The sequence below is a fragment of the Pseudophryne corroboree genome, chromosome 5 (assembly GCF_028390025.1).
Source record: "Pseudophryne corroboree isolate aPseCor3 chromosome 5, aPseCor3.hap2, whole genome shotgun sequence".
Taxonomy (NCBI): Eukaryota; Metazoa; Chordata; class Amphibia; order Anura; family Myobatrachidae; genus Pseudophryne; species Pseudophryne corroboree.
The window spans coordinates 231,947,641-231,968,840 of record NC_086448.1 but is presented as its reverse complement, the minus strand read 5'-3'; the positions used below and the strand labels follow the sequence as shown (position 1 = coordinate 231,968,840).

The 21,200-nt window shown below is 44.9% G+C and overlaps 1 long non-coding RNA gene across 1 annotated transcript in view; it reads left to right on the top strand.

The window, feature by feature from the left end:
• LOC134928956 (uncharacterized) overlaps positions 1-21,200 on the top strand; it is a 339,293-nt gene that overhangs the window by 237,413 nt on the left and 80,680 nt on the right. The gene's annotated exons all lie outside the window — the stretch shown is intronic.

Below are 21,200 nucleotides of genomic sequence, written 5' to 3'. Positions count from 1 at the left end.
GACAGCCGAAGTCAGAAGCAGCTGTTTGACCAATGTGGAGGATGAGGTGAGCATGTGATCATACACCTCTTGCTAATAATAAAAATCCTTGCCGTCCAGTTCCCCCATCACCCAGCTAACAAGCATCTGCACGAAAGATCAGTGTGCCCCTCCTGCCATACAGTGACATAAAGACTGCATATAGTGTGCCCATTCTGGGTTATTACTACTAAAAGACTGCTCCACAGTGCAAGTCACGGAGTATATTAACAGTCCACCCTGAGTATCACATTAACCAACTTTGCACTAAAGATCACCTTATGGACTTCCAGATACGTCCGCACATAAAGGAACTGCCACCAGCGGATGGGAAGTGTGATTCTAAACACATATATATATATATATATATATATATATATATATATTTTGTATGAGCATCTTGATACATGTTTACTACAAATTATTTTTGAGTGTAGCCATTTAGATACAGGAATGCACTTGTTTTAAATTGTTCTGTTTTAAGGATTGTATTAATCTGAATGTACATACCGGCCGGTACTCTATATACAAACATTTTTTTAGTTTTAATAAATCATTAATTATATACTGTTATATGGTTTGTTTATTCATTATATTTTCATATCAGCGCCTCAACTCTTTTTCCCACTTGTTGGGAAAAGGAACTTTTCAGGTTCTTTTTGCTTTTTAGTGGGACGAGCACACCCACTTTTAGAGGCTGCAGATATCAAAATATTATCAGCTTGCGCTGGGTTACTCTTCTTTAAAAACCTATTAAGTTCACCTTTCAAATGAGTCTCGAAGAGCTTCCGTTTCTGGACGTTCAACTTAGCTTGAAAAATGGTAGAATTGCCACCAAAATTTATACAAAGCCGACCGATCGAAACACGATTCTTCGTGCTGATAGCTTCCATCCACAGGCTACCATTAAAAGTTTGCCCTTTTCACAGCTTCTCAGGGTAAAGAGAATTACGAGCAACAGAGAGGAGCTGGAATCTGGTATGGAGTCAATGGTAGCTAAATTTCAGAACAGAGGTTATTCAAACACGTTGCTGCAACAAGCTAAGAACAAGGTAGAACTGATCCCCCGAGACCCTGAAACCAAAATCTCCCACACACGGAGAAGACATCATACATTGGGTCCAAAAATTCAACACCGGATCCAAAACTATACAAAACACTATGAAGTCACTATGGCCAATCGTTCAAGGGGACAAGGATCTTAAATGTCTGAAAAAGACCAGAATCATGCCTTGCTACAAAAGAGGCAAGAATATTAGGGATTGGACAGTCCATTCGGACATTACGAAACAACTGAGAATCCATCAAGGTACACAATTCAAGAAGAATGGCTGTTTCCAATGCCCTAACTGTACCACTTGCAGACATATGATAGTAGGACAATTCTTCAATCATCCATACTCAGGGCGCAAATACATGATTCGACACCCATTGACCTGCACGAGTTCTTATGTAGTCTACTTGATTAAGTGCCCATGTGGACTTTGCTACATAGGAAAAACTATAAGGCCCTTTAAAGAACGGATGGCTTTACACAGAACAGCAATACGAGCAGCGATCAATGGTAAAACATCTGATCAGCCGGTGGCAAGACATTTCGCCGAGATGCGTCACAATATGTCTAACCTTAGACATATGATAATAGATCAGATCGCAGATGACGGCAGGTGTGGGGATCGCCACAAGAAACTTTTATGTTATGGCTTCATTAGAAGACCACCTTCCTTTAGGTTTCCTTTGTTTTGTATCTTGGCCACGGTATCTATGATCCGCACTACCCGTTAGCCACCTATAGACTTTGAAATCTTCATAGTCCTTATTGACCACGTCAAATTTCCTGTTCTTAAAAGCGGTGAGCTCCTTTTTGTATGATGTGATTTGTTCGTCTAATTTATCAATCAAGTTCGGATCTTGACCCCGAGTCAGGTGGTTGCTATGGATCTCCGAGAAATCTTGTATCTTTTTCCTTATTATCGTTAATTTGCGTGCCGCTTCCTCAATTACTAATGTCATTAAATCTAATGAACACTTGTTGAGCACGGCGACCCAACGTCTCACAAATTCTTTGTTGTAACGGCCAATTGTGGGGGAGTTTCTAACTCGGAAGCCCCTTGGGATTTTTTTCACTCTTATATACTCTGATAGAGTTACCCCATGGAGTAAAAAGTCCGTCTCCTTCTTTCTTAATTTAAGAAGTGTTTCAAAGACTTCATTGCCTGTCATTTCACTCTCAGGGCCTCCCAGGCGTTCTGAAAATAGGCGTGCTTCCGTCTCACTTTCTGAGAAACTTAGTATTTCCCCCGTAGGCATGTTTATGTTTAGAATCCAAATGGATTCACATTTTGGACACAGTTAGCCCTCGTGGTCTAAATGAACAGCTCAATCTGAGTGTTTTTCTATAATGTACCTTGTTTGATTATATCCTATTCCATATTTCTCACATGATTCTTACATGTAATTTTTCTGATCACATTGATATTTTAGATAACGATGATTATAATAATTTTTTCAAATGTTTATGTGACTAGATACGATCTGCTCCTATTAATAACGTCCTTGTGAGCATTATGGCTCTCAATACCAGTCTTACAGTGATGGACAGTCTTATGTAATTTTAAGTATTCACGTTTTTCTATGCAATTTGTATTACACAGTGGTGATTCAGTGTGTTCTGTTTACAGTGTGCCGTAGCGCCGTGTCTCCATAGCAACCCTGTCTGCAACGGAGACAGGAAGTCACGGACGCGAAACTTCCGGCCGGAGCAGCGGGGGAGCGTGGTGGACCGGCGCGAACGGCCCTGTCTCTGCAGGACTTAAAAGGTAAACTTTTTTCTGTATTCTTGTTTGTCTCTTCTGCCTGACGACGGGCAATTAAAGCCCGAAACGTTGCAAGTCTTTCTGTTTACAGAGTTGTTCTTTTGGAGTTATACACCACGAGTGCCCTGATTTGTTTGCTGTTTAAATCCCCTTTTGCGTGCACCGTGGGAGTTGGTGTTAGTTTAGAGTGCCAGCCAATCGCAACATATATATATATATATATATAGTCCATAGCAACAGCCCGGCACTCTGCTATCCCCATAGGAGTACTGCTCTGGTGCCCTCCTAGGGGTAAGGAATGGTAGCTCCAATATAAAAACAGAGGGTACTGGCGGCACTCAGAGTCTTGCACGATAAAGTTGAAAAAAGCAAGTGCATTTATTATCAACATTTCGGGGGACGTACCCCCTTCCTCAGGACACTGCAAACTAGTGACAAATCAATAGAAACAACTTAAATACCTTACCATCCTGGGCCCCAGTGTCTCCCCCGGCGTCCGCGTTGTCCGGTACACGGAGCCCACACTTCCGGTCACGTGTGGCGCCTGGCGGCCGGAAGCCGCGTCATCCCGCGACTCGGACCCGCTTCTGACGTTGCTGTAAACAAAGGGGAGCAGGTGACCATGGTGACAGTGCACAGCGGCCAGAGTGCGCTGCGCAATGTCCCATGTCACATAATTACATATATCAACTACACAAAACCATTAAAACATTAAGCAAGGCTTAAAATGTGGAAAAAAATAAAATATATCACTGTGAAGAGAAAGTGAATGTTAAGACACACTGCTAAGCAGTGTGATGGAATGTGGAATGTGTCTAAAAACCTACAATGTAGCTACAAGAAATACCTAACCAACACTGACCACGGTTTATTGTGGTACCAACTACTGCAGATAACTAATTATACATGGCAAAGCTAGGAGAAATAACATACAATTAACCTAAGATGATATATCTAATAAAATACAAGTCTAAGAGGTCCCTAGGATCCTGGTTATGTGTAGTGTAGTATATAAACATAAGCTGTATTTCTGGGTCCAGTGTGCTTGCTAGGCCCCTGTATATTTATACTCACTATGTACATGTACAAAGAGGGAATAAGAAAGTTGGACTGTTACCATAAGGCCTGATCTAAATTGTGTATTTTACAAAAAGCAGTCGTGGCAACCGGGGTGGCAACCGGGCCATTAAATTGCTCCAATTGGCAGCCCGGTGGATTCATAAATTAGATACCATCCACCCTAGAGGTTTAAACAAACAGTTACATTTAAACTGCTATTTGTAAAATACACGTTGTACGGGAACAAAGCGGATCGGTGCTGGGCGATGGATTTAACGAAGAATCCATTCGCACAGCCGATTGCAAGGACATTGACAGGGAGAGGGCGTTTGTGGGTGTCAACTGACAGGTCCAAAAAGACTGAAGTGATCGCAAGGGCTGAGTAAGTCCAGAGCTACTCAGAAACTGCAAAAAACTTTTTCGTCCCGCTCGGCTGCACAAGCGTTCGCACACTGCAAAGCGAAAATACACTCCCCTATAGGCAGCGACAATCTGATCGCTGCTCTGCAAAAAATAGCTAGCGAGCGATCAACTTGGAATGAGGGCCTGTATTGCATCCAAAACCAGTGTTTAAACATATGAGTGTATGTGCCATGTAGATGTGTAAAAGGCACTAGTGCTGAACTGTACATAAGTTACGTACATTGCGTACATATGAGCACATATAGAATATAGAATATTTTTATGTGCATCTTCTTTTGAGTGTTAATAAAGCCAACTGCTACCTCTTCAACCAGCGAAGTGTTCCTGAGGATTTTGTACTTTGCAGAAGGAAATGTGGACAACCATTTCTCATGGCAGAGTGGAATTCCAAAGTGTGTTATTATGCAGGGGCCCTTTCAAAAATGTCTGTGGGGCCCATTGAGTTCTAGTTATTATAATAGGCGCTCATTTGAGAGAAGCCTGAGATACGGAAGTGGCTGCACCAGCTCACTGCACCGGCAGCCTCAACCTGAGCAAAAGTGTGACTGTTATTAAAGGACACCCGGAATCACATTTATTGGGAAACCACAAACTGTAATAACCGCAGGCTTACATGCCCTCATAAGGAGACCCTTCTTCTGAAGTATATAGGAGTATCTGAAGCATTTACACAAACAGACTTTAATTGCAAAGTCCATTCCTTACACCACAATTTCTTTTATGGACTTGTAACATTTTTATTACAGTGATTGAATGCATGTGTAAGAGAGAAGTTGTTTTATTATTAAAGCATTATATGTACCTACTGTGAATATGTCTTACGCATAGGTTTTACGTAGAGATTTCTCAAGCTTAATTGCTTTTATCAAGGTTTTTTAAGTGCAGAAAGCATATTTAAGGCCACTATCCTCATACCTTTCAAATAAATTATTATTATTATTATTATTATTATTATTATTACTACTACTATTATTATTATCATTATTATTATTATGATTGTTATTAGTATTATTATTGGACTGAATGTCAGACTATTTAAACAAATAGAAGTATAAAACCAGGATATAAGTTCTCCCTACAATGTAAAACACATCACTGTACATGCATTAATCTCATATTAGAGGGACTAGTAGTGTTTGAGTACAAAATACCCTGTACTATCCTAAAGAACTACGTAATGGGTTCGATTCCCACCATGGCCCTAACTATGTGGAGTTTCTACATTCCCCCTGTACTTGCGTGGGTTTCCTCTGGGTACTCCGGTTTCCTCCCACAAACCCCAAAAATATATACTTGTAGGTTAATTGGCACCTGCCAAAAATGAACCCTAGTGTGTAATAGAGATGAGCGCCGGAAATTTTTCGGGTTTTGTGTTTTGGTTTTGGGTTCGGTTCCGCGGCCGTGTTTTGGGTTCGAACGCGTTTTGGCAAAACCTCACCGAATTTTTTTTGTCGGATTCGGGTGTGTTTTGGATTCGGGTGTTTTTTTAAAAAAAACACTAAAAAACAGCTTAAATCATAGAATTTGGGGGTCATTTTGATCCCAAAGTATTATTAACCTCAAAAACCATAATTTACACTCATTTTCAGTCTATTCTGAATACCTCACACCTCACAATATTATTTTTAGTCCTAAAATTTGCACCTAGGTCGCTGGATGACTAAGCTGGGCGACCCTAGTGGCCGACACAAACACCGGGCCCATCTAGGAGTGGCACTGCAGTGTCACGCAGGATGTCCCTTCCAAAAAACACTCCCCAAACAGCACATGACGCAAAGAAAAAAAGAGGCGCAATGAGGTAGCTGACTGTGTGAGTAAGATAAGCGACCCTAGTGGCCGACACAAACACCGGGCCCATCTAGGAGTGGCACTGCAGTGTCACGCAGGATGTCCCTTCCAAAAAACCCTCCCCAAACAGCACATGACGCAAAGAAAAAAAGAGGCGCAATGAGGTAGCTGACTGTGTGAGTAAGATAAGCGACCCTAGTGGCCGACACAAACACCGGGCCCATCTAGGAGTGGCACTGCAGTGTCACGCTAGGATGTCCCTTCCAAAAAACCCTCCCCAAACAGCACATGACGCAAAGAAAAAAAGAGGCGCAATGAGGTAGCTGACTGTGTGAGTAAGATAAGCGACCCTAGTGGCCGACACAAACACCGGGCCCATCTAGGAGTGGCACTGCAGTGTCACGCAGGATGTCCCTTCCAAAAAACCCTCCCCAAACAGCACATGACGCAAAGAAAAAAAGAGGCGCAATGAGGTAGCTGACTGTGTGAGTAAGATAAGCGACCCTAGTGGCCGACACAAACACCGGGCCCATCTAGGAGTGGCACTGCAGTGTCACGCAGGATGTCCCTTCCAAAAAACCCTCCCCAAACAGCACATGACGCAAAGAAAAAAAGAGGCGCAATGAGGTAGCTGACTGTGTGAGTAAGATAAGCGACCCTAGTGGCCGACACAAACACCGGGCCCATCTAGGAGTGGCACTGCAGTGTCACGCAGGATGTCCCTTCCAAAAAACCCTCCCCAAACAGCACATGACGCAAAGAAAAAAAGAGGCGCAATGAGGTAGCTGTGTGAGTAAGATAAGCGACCCTAGTGGCCGACACAAACACCGGGCCCATCTAGGAGTGGCACTGCAGTGTCACGCAGGATGTCCCTTCCAAAAAAACCCTCCCCAAACAGCACATGACGCAAAGAAAAATTAAAGGAAAAAGAGGTGCAAGATGGAATTGTCCTTGGGCCCTCCCACCCACCCTTATGTTGTATAAACAGGACATGCACACTTTAACCAACCCATCATTTCAGTGACAGGGTCTGCCACACGACTGTGACTGATATGACGGGTTGGTTTGGACCCCCACCAAAAAAGAAGCAATTAATCTCTCCTTGCACAAACTGGCTCTACAGAGGCAAGATGTCCACCTCATCATCATCCTCCGATATATCACCGTGTACATCCCCCTCCTCACAGATTATCAATTCGTCCCCACTGGAATCCACCATCTCAGCTCCCTGTGTACTTTGTGGAGGCAATTGCTGCTGGTCAATGTCTCCGCGGAGGAATTGATTATAATTCATTTTAATGAACATCATCTTCTCCACATTTTCTGGATGTAACCTCGTACGCCGATTGCTGACAAGGTGAGCGGCGGCACTAAACACTCTTTCGGAGTACACACTTGTGGGAGGGCAACTTAGGTAGAATAAAGCCAGTTTGTGCAAGGGCCTCCAAATTGCCTCTTTTTCCTGCCAGTATAAGTACGGACTGTGTGACGTGCCTACTTGGATGCGGTCACTCATATAATCCTCCACCATTCTTTCAATGGTGAGAGAATCATATGCAGTGACAGTAGACGACATGTCCGTAATTGTTGTCAGGTCCTTCAGTCCGGACCAGATGTCAGCATCAGCAGTCGCTCCAGACTGCCCTGCATCACCGCCAGCGGGTGGGCTCGGAATTCTGAGCCTTTTCCTCGCACCCCCAGTTGCGGGAGAATGTGAAGGAGGAGATGTTGACAGGTCGCGTTCCGCTTGACTTGACAATTTTCTCACCAGCAGGTCTTTCAACCCCAGCAGACTTGTGTCTGCCGGAAAGAGAGATCCAAGGTAGGTTTTAAATCTAGGATCGAGCACGGTGGCCAAAATGTAGTGCTCTGATTTCAACAGATTGACCACCCGTGAATCCTGGTTAAGCAAATTAAGGGCTCCATCCACAAGTCCCACATGCCTAGCGGAATCGCTCCGTGTTAGCTCCTCCTTCAATGTCTCCAGCTTCTTCTGCAAAAGCCTGATGAGGGGAATGACCTGACTCAGGCTGGCAGTGTCTGAACTGACTTCACGTGTGGCAAGTTCAAAGGGCATCAGAACCTTGCACAACGTTGAAATCATTCTCCACTGCGCTTGAGACAGGTGCATTCCACCTCCTATATCGTGGTCAGATGTATAGGCTTGAATGGCCTTTTGCTGCTCCTCCAACCTCTGAAGCATATAGAGGGTTGAATTCCACCTCGTTACCACTTCTTGCTTCAGATGATGGCAGGGCAGGTTCAGGCGTTTTTGGTGTTGCTCCAGTCTTCTGTACGTGGTGCCTGTACGCCGAAAGTGTCCCGCAATTCTTCTGGCCACCGACAGCATCTCTTGCACGCCCCTGTCGTTTTTTAAAAAATTCTGCACCACCAAATTCAAGGTATGTGCAAAACATGGGACGTGCTGGAATTTGCCCATATTTAATGCACACACAATATTGCTGGCGTTGTCCGATGCCACAAATCCACAGGAGAGTCCAATTGGGGTAAGCCATTCCGCGATGATCTTCCTCAGTTGCCGTAAGAGGTTTTCAGCTGTGTGCGTATTCTGGAAACCGGTGATACAAAGCGTAGCCTGCCTAGGAAAGAGTTGGCGTTTGCGAGATCCTGCTACTGGTGCCGCTGCTGCTGTTCTTGCGGCGGGAGTCCATACATCTACCCAGTGGGCTGTCACAGTCATATAGTCCTGACCCTGCCCTGCTCCACTTGTCCACATGTCCGTGGTTAAGTGGACATTGGGTACAGCTGCATTTTTTAGGACACTGGTGACTCTTTTTCTGAGGTCTGTGTACATTTTCGGTATCGCCTGCCTAGAGAAATGGAACCTAGATGGTATTTGGTACCGGGGACACAGTACCTCCAACAAGTCTCTAGTTGGCTCTGCAGTAATGATGGATACCGGAACCACGTTTCTCACCACCCAGGATGCCAAGGCCTCAGTTATCCGCTTTGCAGTAGGATGACTGCTGTGATATTTCATCTTCCTCGCAAAGGACTGTTGAACAGTCAATTGCTTACTGGAAGTAGTACAAGTGGGCTTACGACTTCCCCTCTGGGATGACCATCGACTCCCAGCAGCAACAACAGCAGCGCCAGCAGCAGTAGGCGTTACACGCAAGGATGCATCGGAGGAATCCCAGGCAGGAGAGGAATCGTCAGAATTGCCAGTGACATGGCCTGCAGGACTATTGGCATTCCTGGGGAAGGAGGAAATTGACACTGAGGGAGTTGATGGGGTGGTTTGCGGGAGCTTGGTTACAAGAGGAAGGGATTTACTGGTCAGTGGACTGCTTCCGCTGTCACCCAAAGTTTTTGAACTTGTCATTGACTTATTATGAATGCGCTGCAGGTGACGTATAAGGGAGGATGTTCCGAGGTGGTTAACGTCCTTACCCCTACTTATTACAGCTTGACAAAGGCAACACACGGCTTGACACCTGTTGTCCGCATTTCTGTTGAAATACCTCCACACCGAAGAGCTGATTTTTTTGGTATTTTCACCAGGCATGTCATCGGCCATATTCCTCCCACGGACAACAGGTGTCTCCCCGGGTGCCTGACTTAAACAAACCACCTCACCATCAGAATCCTCCTGGTCAATTTCCTCCCCAGCGCCAGCAACACCGATATCCTCCTCATCCTGGTGTACTTCAACACTGACATCTTCAATCTGACTATCAGGAACTGGACTGCGGGTGCTCCTTCCAGCACTTGCAGGGGGCGTGCAAATGGTGGAAGGTGCATGCTCTTCACGTCCAGTGTTGGGAAGGTCAGGCATCGCAACCGACACAATTGGACTCTCCTTGTGGATTTGGGATTTCGAAGAACGCACAGTTCTTTGCGGTGCTACTGCTTTTGCCAGCTTGAGTCTTTTCATTTTTCTAGCGGGAGGCTGAGTGCTTCCATCCTCATGTGAAGCTGAACCACTAGCCATGAACATAGGCCAGGGCCTCAGCCGTTCCTTGCCACTCCGTGTGGTAAATGGCATATTGGCAAGTTTACGCTTCTCCTCCGACAATTTTATTTTAGGTTTTGGAGTCCTTTTTTTACTGATATTTGGTGTTTTGGATTTGACATGCTCTGTACTATGCCATTGGGCATCGGCCTTGGCAGACGACGTTGCTGGCATTTCATCGTCTCGGCCATGACTAGTGGCAGCAGCTTCAGCACGAGGTGGAAGTGGATCTTGTTCTTTCCCTAATTTTGGAACCTCAACATTTTTGTTCTCCATATTTTAATAGGCACAACTAAAAGGCACCTCAGGTAAACAATGGAGATGGATGGATACTAGTACTAGCTAATAATACTAGTACTAATACTAGCTAATAATAATAGTACTAGCTAATAATACTAGCTAGATACTAGCTGCTAATATAGACTGGTTGATAATGAGATGTAGTATGTATAAAGAAGAAAGAAAAAAAAAACCACGGGTAGGTGGTATACAATTATGGATTGACTGCCGAGTGCCGACACAGAGGTAGCTACAGCCGTGAACTACCGTACTGTGTCTGCTGCTAGTATAGACTGGATGATAAATAATGATATAAAAAATATATCACTACTGCAGCCGGACAGGTATATAATATTATATAATGACGGACCTGCTGGACACTGTCTGTCAGCAGAATGAGTTTTTTATAGAAGAAAAAAACACCACACAAGTCACACGAGTCCACGACGAGTGTACTTTTTCAGGCAGACAATCAATAAATATAGTACTATAGTACTGGTGGTCAGTGTGGTCAGGTCACTGGTCACAGTGGTCAGTCACACTGGCAGTGGCACTAGTCTCTCTCTGGCAGCAAAAGTGTGCACTGTTTAATATGTACTCCTGGCTCCTGCTATAACCTATAACTGCTCCCCAGTCTCCCCCACAATTAAGCTGTGTGAGCACAGTCAGATATTAATGACGGACCTGCTGGACACTGTCTGTCAGCAGAATGAGTTTTTTAAAGAAGAAAAAAACACCACACAAGTCACACGAGTCCACGACGAGTGTACTTTTTCAGGCAGACAATCAATAAATATAGTACTATAGTACTGGTGGTCAGTGTGGTCAGGTCACTGGTCACAGTGGTCAGTCACACTGGCAGTGGCACTAGTCTCTCTCTGGCAGCAAAAGTGTGCACTGTTTAATATGTACTCCTGGCTCCTGCTATAACCTATAACTGCTCCCCAGTCTCCCCCACAATTAAGCTGTGTGAGCACAGTCAGATATTAATGACGGACCTGCTGGACACTGTCTGTCAGCAGAATGAGTTTTTTAAAGAAGAAAAAAACACCACACAAGTCACACGAGTCCACGACGAGTGTACTTTTTCAGGCAGACAATCAATAAATATAGTACTATAGTACTGGTGGTCAGTGTGGTCAGGTCACTGGTCACAGTGGTCAGTCACACTGGCAGTGGCACTAGTCTCTCTCTGGCAGCAAAAGTGTGCACTGTTTAATATGTACTCCTGGCTCCTGCTATAACCTATAACTGCTCCCCAGTCTCCCCCACAATTAAGCTGTGTGAGCACAGTCAGATATTAATGACGGACCTGCTGGACACTGTCAGCAGAATGAGTTTTTTAAAGAAGAAAAAAACACCACACAAGTCACACGAGTCCACGACGAGTGTACTTTTTCAGGCAGACAATCAATAAATATAGTACTATAGTACTGGTGGTCAGTGTGGTCAGGTCACTGGTCACAGTGGTCAGTCACACTGGCAGTGGCACTAGTCTCTCTCTGGCAGCAAAAGTGTGCACTGTTTAATATGTACTCCTGGCTCCTGCTATAACCTATAACTGCTCCCCAGTCTCCCCCACAATTAAGCTGTGTGAGCACAGTCAGATATTAATGACGGACCTGCTGGACACTGTCTGTCAGCAGAATGAGTTTTTTAAAGAAGAAAAAAACACCACACAAGTCACACGAGTCCACGACGAGTGTACTTTTTCAGGCAGACAATCAATAAATATAGTACTATAGTACTGGTGGTCAGTGTGGTCAGGTCACTGGTCACAGTGGTCAGTCACACTGGCAGTGGCACTAGTCTCTCTCTGGCAGCAAAAGTGTGCACTGTTTAATATGTACTCCTGGCTCCTGCTATAACCTATAACTGCTCCCCAGTCTCCCCCACAATTAAGCTGTGTGAGCACAGTCAGATATTAATGACGGACCTGCTGGACACTGTCTGTCAGCAGAATGAGTTTTTTAAAGAAGAAAAAAACACCACACAAGTCACACGAGTCCACGACGAGTGTACTTTTTCAGGCAGACAATCAATAAATATAGTACTATAGTACTGGTGGTCAGTGTGGTCAGGTCACTGGTCACAGTGGTCAGTCACACTGGCAGTGGCACTAGTCTCTCTCTGGCAGCAAAAGTGTGCACTGTTTAATATGTACTTCTGGCTCCTGCTATAACCTATAACTGCTCCCCAGTCTCCCCCACAATTAAGCTGTGTAAGCACAGTCAGATATTAATGACGGACCTGCTGGACACTGTCTGTCAGCAGAATGAGTTTTTTAAAGAAGAAAAAAACACCACACAAGTCACACGAGTCCACGACGAGTGTACTTTTTCAGGCAGACAATCAATAAATATAGTACTATAGTACTGGTGGTCAGTGTGGTCAGGTCACTGGTCACAGTGGTCAGTCACACTGGCAGTGGCACTAGTCTCTCTCTGGCAGCAAAAGTGTGCACTGTTTAATATGTACTCCTGGCTCCTGCTATAACCTATAACTGCTCCCCAGTCTCCCCCACAATTAAGCTGTGTGAGCACAGTCAGATATTAATGACGGACCTGCTGGACACTGTCTGTCAGCAGAATGAGTTTTTTAAAGAAGAAAAAAACACCACACAAGTCACACGAGTCCACGACGAGTGTACTTTTTCAGGCAGACAATCAATAAATATAGTACTATAGTACTGGTGGTCAGTGTGGTCAGGTCACTGGTCACAGTGGTCAGTCACACTGGCAGTGGCACTAGTCTCTCTCTGGCAGCAAAAGTGTGCACTGTTTAATATGTACTCCTGGCTCCTGCTATAACCTATAACTGCTCCCCAGTCTCCCCCACAATTAAGCTGTGTGAGCACAGTCAGATATTAATGACGGACCTGCTGGACACTGTCTGTCAGCAGAATGAGTTTTTTAAAGAAGAAAAAAACACCACACAAGTCACACGAGTCCACGACGAGTGTACTTTTTCAGGCAGACAATCAATAAATATAGTACTATAGTACTGGTGGTCAGTGTGGTCAGGTCACTGGTCACAGTGGTCAGTCACACTGGCAGTGGCACTAGTCTCTCTCTGGCAGCAAAAGTGTGCACTGTTTAATATGTACTCCTGGCTCCTGCTATAACCTATAACTGCTCCCCAGTCTCCCCCACAATTAAGCTGTGTGAGCACAGTCAGATATTAATGACGGACCTGCTGGACACTGTCTGTCAGCAGAATTAGTTTTTTAAAGAAGAAAAAAACACCACACAAGTCACACGAGTCCACGACGAGTGTACTTTTTCAGGCAGACAATCAATAAATATAGTACTATAGTACTGGTGGTCAGTGTGGTCAGGTCACTGGTCACAGTGGTCAGTCACACTGGCAGTGGCACTAGTCTCTCTCTGGCAGCAAAAGTGTGCACTGTTTAATATGTACTCCTGGCTCCTGCTATAACCTATAACTGCTCCCCAGTCTCCCCCACAATTAAGCTGTGTATCGTTTTTTTCAGGCAGAGAACAAGAACAGAACGGATTATTATTTAAATATTAATAAATTATAAAACTGCACTGGTGGTCAGGTCACTGGTCATCAGTCACTAGTAGTATAATATAATAACTCCTCCTAAGCTCCAGTAAGTATAGTAATGAACGTGTCTCACTCTCACTCTCCTATTTTAATTTCTAAACGGAGAGGACGCCAGCCACGTCCTCTCCCTATCAATCTCAATGCACGTGTGAAAATGGCGGCGACGCGCGGCTCCTTATATAGAATCCGAGTCTCGCGATAGAATCCGAGCCTCGCGAGAATCCGACAGTGTGATGATGACGTTCGTGCGCGCTCGGGTTAACCGAGCAAGGCGGGAAGATCCGAGTCGCTCGGCCCCGTGTAAAAAAAACTGAAGTTCGGGCGGGTTCGGATTCAGAGGAACCGAACCCGCTCATCTCTAGTGTGTAAGTGGCTGTGTGGGCAGACTAGATGGGCCACATGGTTCTTATGTGCCGTCACATTCTATGTTTCTATGTATCCACAAGCCCTAAAATAGCCACCTAGACCCCACACCTCTAAAATACATGAACACTTTTAACTAGTGCAATCATGCCTTACATTGCAACATACAAAAACTAAATAAAATTAGGTTTTAATAGATATATAAGAAACCTATAGGTATAACATGCATATGTTTTATTATAAGGGAATGACTAGAATGAAGTACATTTTATGAATGTCCTGATAACCTTTCTCCAGAGAATACCTCTGCACCCAAACACGTTTATTGAGCCTTTTTACTATTTTCCAGTGGCTGGGATTTGGATGATAAATGCACTGTATTAGGTTCCTCCTGAGCCTCTAGGCTTAACAAGATTTATTTCTGCAGTTCCAAAACTCCAAAAGACTGGCAATGCTTTCAGGACCCAGGGAAGCTATAATGTAGGTCATTTTTCTTTCTTAACATATGGGAAGGCATTAAATAGTCAGCCCTGCTTTAAAACATCTATTTATCCAAAACCAAAGCAATGCATTTGAAACTGAAAATCAAACACTGTATGGTGTCCTTAAAAGTTTATAGAATACATTCATTTAATTTTAATTCATGATAATGGGGGTAATTCCAAGTTGATCGCAGCAGGAATTTTGTTAGCAGTTGGGCAACACCATGGTGGTCATTCCGAGTTGTTCGCTCGTTGCCGATTTTCGCTATATTGCGATTAGTCGCTTACTGCGCATGCGCAAGGTTCGCAGAGCGCATGCGGTTAGTTATTTTACACAAAAGTTAGGTATTTACTCACGGCATAACGAGGATTTTTCATCGTTCTGGTGATCGTTGTGTGATTGACAGGAAGTGGGTGTTTCTGGGCGGAAACTGGCCGTTTTATGGGCGTGTGTGAAAAAACGCTGGAGTTTCTGGGAAAAACGCAGGAGTGTCTGAGGAAACGGAGGAGTGTCTGGGCGAACGCTGGGTGTGTTTGTGACGTCAAACCAGGAACGAAACTGACTGAACTGATCGCAATGGCTGAGTAAGTCTGGAGCTACTCAGAAACTGTTAAGTAATTTCTATTCGCAATTCTGCGAATCTTTCGTTCGCAATTCTGCTAAGCTAAGATACACTCCCAGAGGGCGGCGGCTTAGCGTGTGCAATGCTGCTAAAAGCAGAAAGCGAGCGAACAACTCGGAATGAGGGCCCATGTGCACTGCAGGGGAGGCAGATATAACATGTGCAGAAAGAGTTAGATTTGGGTGGGTTCTTTTATTTCTGTGCAGGGTAAATACTGGCTGCTTTATTTTTACATTGCAAATTAGATTGCAGATTGAACACACCACACTCAAATCTAACTCTCTCTGCACATATTATATCTGCCCCCCCTGCAGTGCACATGGTTTTGCCCAGCTGCTAACAAAATTCCTGCTGCTATCAACTTGGAATTACCCCCAATGTACTGTAGATGCACAAATAGACACTCTTAAAATTATAATTTCAACATTGTGAGACAAACACACACGGAAACTAGGGGCCTATTTCAGACCTGATCGCTAGCAGGCAATGTTTTCGCTGCTGCGATCAGATAGTCGCCGCCTACAGGGGGAGTGTATTTTAGCTGTGCAAGGGTGCGAACTGATTTTGTGCAGTGTCTGCACAGCCCAGGACTTACTCAGCCGCTGCAATCGCTTCACCCTGTTCGGACTGGAATTGACGTCAGACACACGCCCTGCAAACTCTTGGACACTCCTGCATTTTTCCAAACACTCCCAGAAAAGGGTCAGTTGTCACCCACAAACACCTTCTCACTGACAATTTCCTTGCGAACACCCATACGAATGGATCATTCGCACAAACCCATCGCTGAGTGGCGCTCCATTTTGTACCTGTGCGACGCACCTGCGCATTGTGGTGCATATGCATGCGCAGTTTAGACCTGATCGCCCGCTGTATGAAAACGCAGCCTAGCGATCAGGTCTGAATTACCCCCTATGTTATAAAGTTATTGTGGTTGCTCACTTTACCCTCCCATATTACTTAAAATGCTATGAATAGACATTGTTGGTGATTTGAGCAAATGCTTAAGCAACCACAGAAATAATACCTATGCATACACAATCATGCACACACATATAATTAACAATTCCTGTTTTTGTGTTTTAAAATGACAATTTGGAGTGTACTAAGGGGGTAATTCAGATCTGATCGCTACTGTGCATTTTCGCAAAGCGGGCGATCAGGTCCAAACTGCGCATGCATATGCACCGCAATGTGCAGGTGCGTCAGACTGCTACAACGGGCATCGCGGTCAGCGACGCGATGGTGCGAAGGATCTATTCGCACGGGCATACACAAGGTGATTGGCTTGATGAGGCCGTTTGTGGGTGGCACCTGACCGTTTACAGGGAGTGTCCGGAAAAATGCAGGCGTATCCAAGCGTTTTCAAGGAGAGTGTCTGACATCAGCTCCGGCCCCGATCAGCCTGATTCTATCGCACTGTAGGAGTAAGTTCTGGGCTGCTCAGAGACTGCACAAACTGATTTTTAGCAGCTCTGCTAACACATAGGATCACACACTTGCACAGAAATACTCTCCCCTGTAGGCGGCAACTATTTGATCACATGACAGCAAAAAATGCAGCCCAGTGATCAGATCTGAATTACCCCCTAAGTGAGTGCTGTCTTTTCTTTTTTTGGTTTACGTGTGGTCACATCCATCTTGCACCACAATAGATTATACAATAGTGCCGTAATGTGAATTAATGGCTTTTTTTAATAAAACGTTTTGTGGTCACGTTTGATTTGAATCCCCGTTACAGTTTATGTAAGCAAATTTGTGTCTGCTTATTCCCAAGGTGTCCATTAACTGCTATGCTTGGGGAAGCACCTGTTCCCTTAAAGCCTATGGATATATAGGCCTTAACCCATTTTTTTAAAAATGTATAGCAAACTTGACTACTCTCCTGGAATGGCTCGGAGGCTCTGGAAAATCAGGCAGTGCTCCAGGCGACCCAGAAGAGTGGCCAGGTCTCCTGTGTCACATGGCCTGTACTGTGAGGTGGTGGGATCCGATTGGATAGAGCAAGAGGAGCAAGTGCAGACTTGTGCGAAGAAGAGGGTGTGACCATGCAGGGACGTGCGGTGAGCTAAATGGCTCAGGAGGCACTGGCTAGCACCAGAGCCCCATTTAAATACAATATATGTGCCAAAGGGTACATGTGGGCATTATACACAGGTACAGCAGTATAAGCTTATGGAAATTTGGTGAGTTTTGACCTGAGAAGTGCGGAAAAGGTCAGCAGGTGAGGCACTGCCTCACCTGCCATATACTTTTTACTCCAGAGTTTTGGCTATAAAAATTAGTAGAATAATACAAAGAAAATAATTCAAACATATTCTTTGCATTTTTCATATACTTTATACAATCAAAACTCTGGTACAAACGTTAGTATGACAGGAAAGGCTCTGCCTCACTCCACCGCACGTCACTCGTCACTGTGACGTGTGGTTGAAGCTGGAGCCATTGACGCGGGCAGACGTGTATGAGGAGTGGAGCGGAACAGTGAAAACTGCAGAGTAAAAGGCAGCGGGGTGCTTGCAGGAGAGTCGTGGGAGCCGGGATAGTGGGCAAGGGACGCTGCAGCTGGGGACCAGGAGCTGCTAGCCCTATGCAGAGGTACGGACGCCGCGTCCATTTTGAGTAGGTTGTGACACCGCATTGACACAGACATGGGCACAGAGCAGCCACTACAATCTGAGTGAGTTACAGAGACTGTGTTAACCATTGTACCACAGGAGGGTGAGTGCCAAACCTAATTTAATTTCACACATACATCCCGCCCAGCTACCACATAACGGAGTGTGCCCAGAGACATGATACAGGTCTATGCCATAGATTGATCCTTGATTGAAAGGAAGCACTGTCAGTACAAAGACACTTGCTACAGTACTTTAAACAATCAGTACAGAGACACTGTTTATTTTGGATAATCACTACAGAGATGTTTCACTAAATTGGAACCTAAAGACATATTTGCCACACAAACCCTGTGCTTTATTGGAATACAGTGACACTGTTTACCCTAACACAGAGAGTCAGGTATTTGATTCCAGGACTTGGATTTCTTTTTTTTTTACATCAATAATTTTTATTCAGATTTTTTTTTTTTTTGTTATGCAAAACAGGGGTACAGAAATAAGAAAAGGGGAGGGGAGGGAAGGGGGAGCAGTAAATACATAAGAGACAATTTGTATACTTATACATACTTTTCAAAATCGATCAGACGTTTGTACACTGGACGTAATGCAGTAGGGCGTACAGAATGGAAAGAAACAATGATTCCACATTAATGCATATTGCAACCGAGATCGCCGGGCGGTCCCAGGCTCAGGGAGAGGAGGTGTCTCCATCTAGGGGAGGGGTGTGGGGTTGGATGTCCGGGGAGGGAGATCGCCGTACCAAGTTGGCACCCACACCCTCCGTGGTAAAAAGCAGCCAAGGCTTCCAACGTATTAGAGGGGACTTGGTAGAGAGGGAGCAAGGCATATACTCAGTCTCCATCAGGAATTGTTTCTGAATTTTGTGTATGACTTTCATTAAGGGGGGGGGGTATGGATTGTTTCCAGTTCTGAGCCAGTGCCGCCCGGGCTGCAAGGCAAATGTGGCCTAAAACATATTGTAAATTGGCACCCACGGAACGAGGATAGACGTTTAGTAAAGCAATGAGGGGGGTGGGGGACAGGGTGAGTCCAAGTACTTTATTAATTAGCCCAAACACCTCTACCCAGTATGGCTTAATAATAGGACAGGTCCAAAAGATATGGAAAAGGTGGCCCACCTCACCACATAGACGCCAGCAATACTTCGAGCTTGTAGGCCAAATCGTGTGCAGCCTATCGGGTGTGAGGTATAGTCTATGTAATAACTTGACGTGCATCTCGGAATGGTTTAAGCATTTGGACATACTGAAGGATGACATGAAGATATGTTGCCATTGGGAGTCGGTAAGGGTACAACCAATATCTACCTCCCACCTGATCTGGGCTCTAGTTTTAAGAACGGGAGCTAATGCAAGTAGTGTCTTGTACCAAAAGGAGATCTCTCCAGCCGAAGCGTCCCTAGAGAGACGACCCAGGACTTGGATTTCTTAAAGGAGGTACCTAACCCATTGTGCAACAAGTTCAGTTTAAACCCTCAGTCCCCACAATGCAACACTGTGATACTGTGGGATCAATGAGCTCCAACATTATTCTAATTGCCAGTGAAGATCGGGACTGTGTAATGGGACATTAAGGGAAAATAGAGATCGCATTTTTCTGCGCCTCAGTGACTTTAATCAGTTTTTGCTAAGTATTTTTTTTATCCTATTCTTCTTTGTCTTCTGAAAACTGCATTAACAAATATTTGCAACTGTGATATTAGTTTGATTCTAAATGAGTATATTTATGCACCAAATTGAGTCATCCAGTGTATTGTGAGCTGTTGAGTGAATTAGTCGGTATTGAATGCCACAAAGTCTTTTCATCTTTTTAAATGTCATTTTCTTGATTATCTTGATTGCATGAACCAAATAACCTATTTTTCTACCTAGTAATCATTCCAGTAAAATAAAGAATATTCTCCATGGAGATTGTTGTTAAATGACCTACCTGTTTACGTATCAATCTGTCCTACAGTACCTCTCTGAACCATTCACATCAAACAAGGTACAGGGAAAACATCTTAGGGAAAGGGTCCATCACTAAGCCACCGAACACTTGTGATACCCATCTCTAACCACATAGACACCCACAAACCCTGGGGTGTTACTGTAGGAAGTAATCACAGAGACATGACAGCTAGTTTGATATACAGGTATCCAGGTCTGGAGTACAGAATGTAATGCACAAGATTTTAACTTAACAATAACCTAGCAAAAGTCTGCTAGGGCCAGACATCCTTGTAATCAGCAAGGGGGAAAAGAACTGAAGGTACAGTGGCTGTCAGTACTGCCACCCATGCATGGAGTACATCAGCAGACTCCAAAGCGTAGCAAGGAAAAGCCATTCTCCTTCTCTGGACAAAGGGGCTGATTCAGACCTGATCAGTCGCACAGCAGCGATCAGATCTAAACAGCACATGCGCCGCAGTGCGCCCGCGCATGCCAGACAGTCAATGGCTGTCTTAGCCCAGTGATTGCCTTTGCCTGATTGACAGGCAGAGGCAGTCGCTGGGCGGGAGGGAGCAGTCTGGCAGCGTTTGGCCACCGTTTAGGGGGGGCGGGCCAGGCAACGCAGGCGTGCCCAAACCATTGAGTGGGCGGGCCGTGGTGGCTGCATGGCATCACACGCAGCCGCTACGACCCGGGTAGCAATGAGTAGCTCCCTGCCAGCGTGCAGGAGCTGCGCTGGCTGGGAGCTACTCCTACAGTACAAAAGCATCGCCGCTGTGCAATGCTTTTGTGCTTCTGTGGGGGGGTCGGGCCTGACATGCGGGATGGACTAGCCCTGTGCTGGGCGTCCCCCCACATGCCAGGGAAGTTGATCATAGATATGCTAAATTTAGCACATCTACGATCAGGTCTGAATCACCCCCAATGTCAGTGTATTGTTCCAACCAAGAGTGTAGTTATCATAAGTGCAGGAAGTGCAGCTGTTATGGGGTGCAGAGCTGAGAGGGGCCACCTTCCCTTCCAAAGTTACATGTACTGTATACATTTTTCATCATTGAGTGATACATAGGGGCCATTACAAACTTTTGCCTTGGGATCTGCAATATATCTAGTCATACCCTGAACCTGCTCAGTGTAATATGGTATAAAATGAACTGGAGGGCATTATAATGTTATATAATATGAACTGGGGGCACTGTAATGTGGCATAATATGAACTGGGGGCACTGT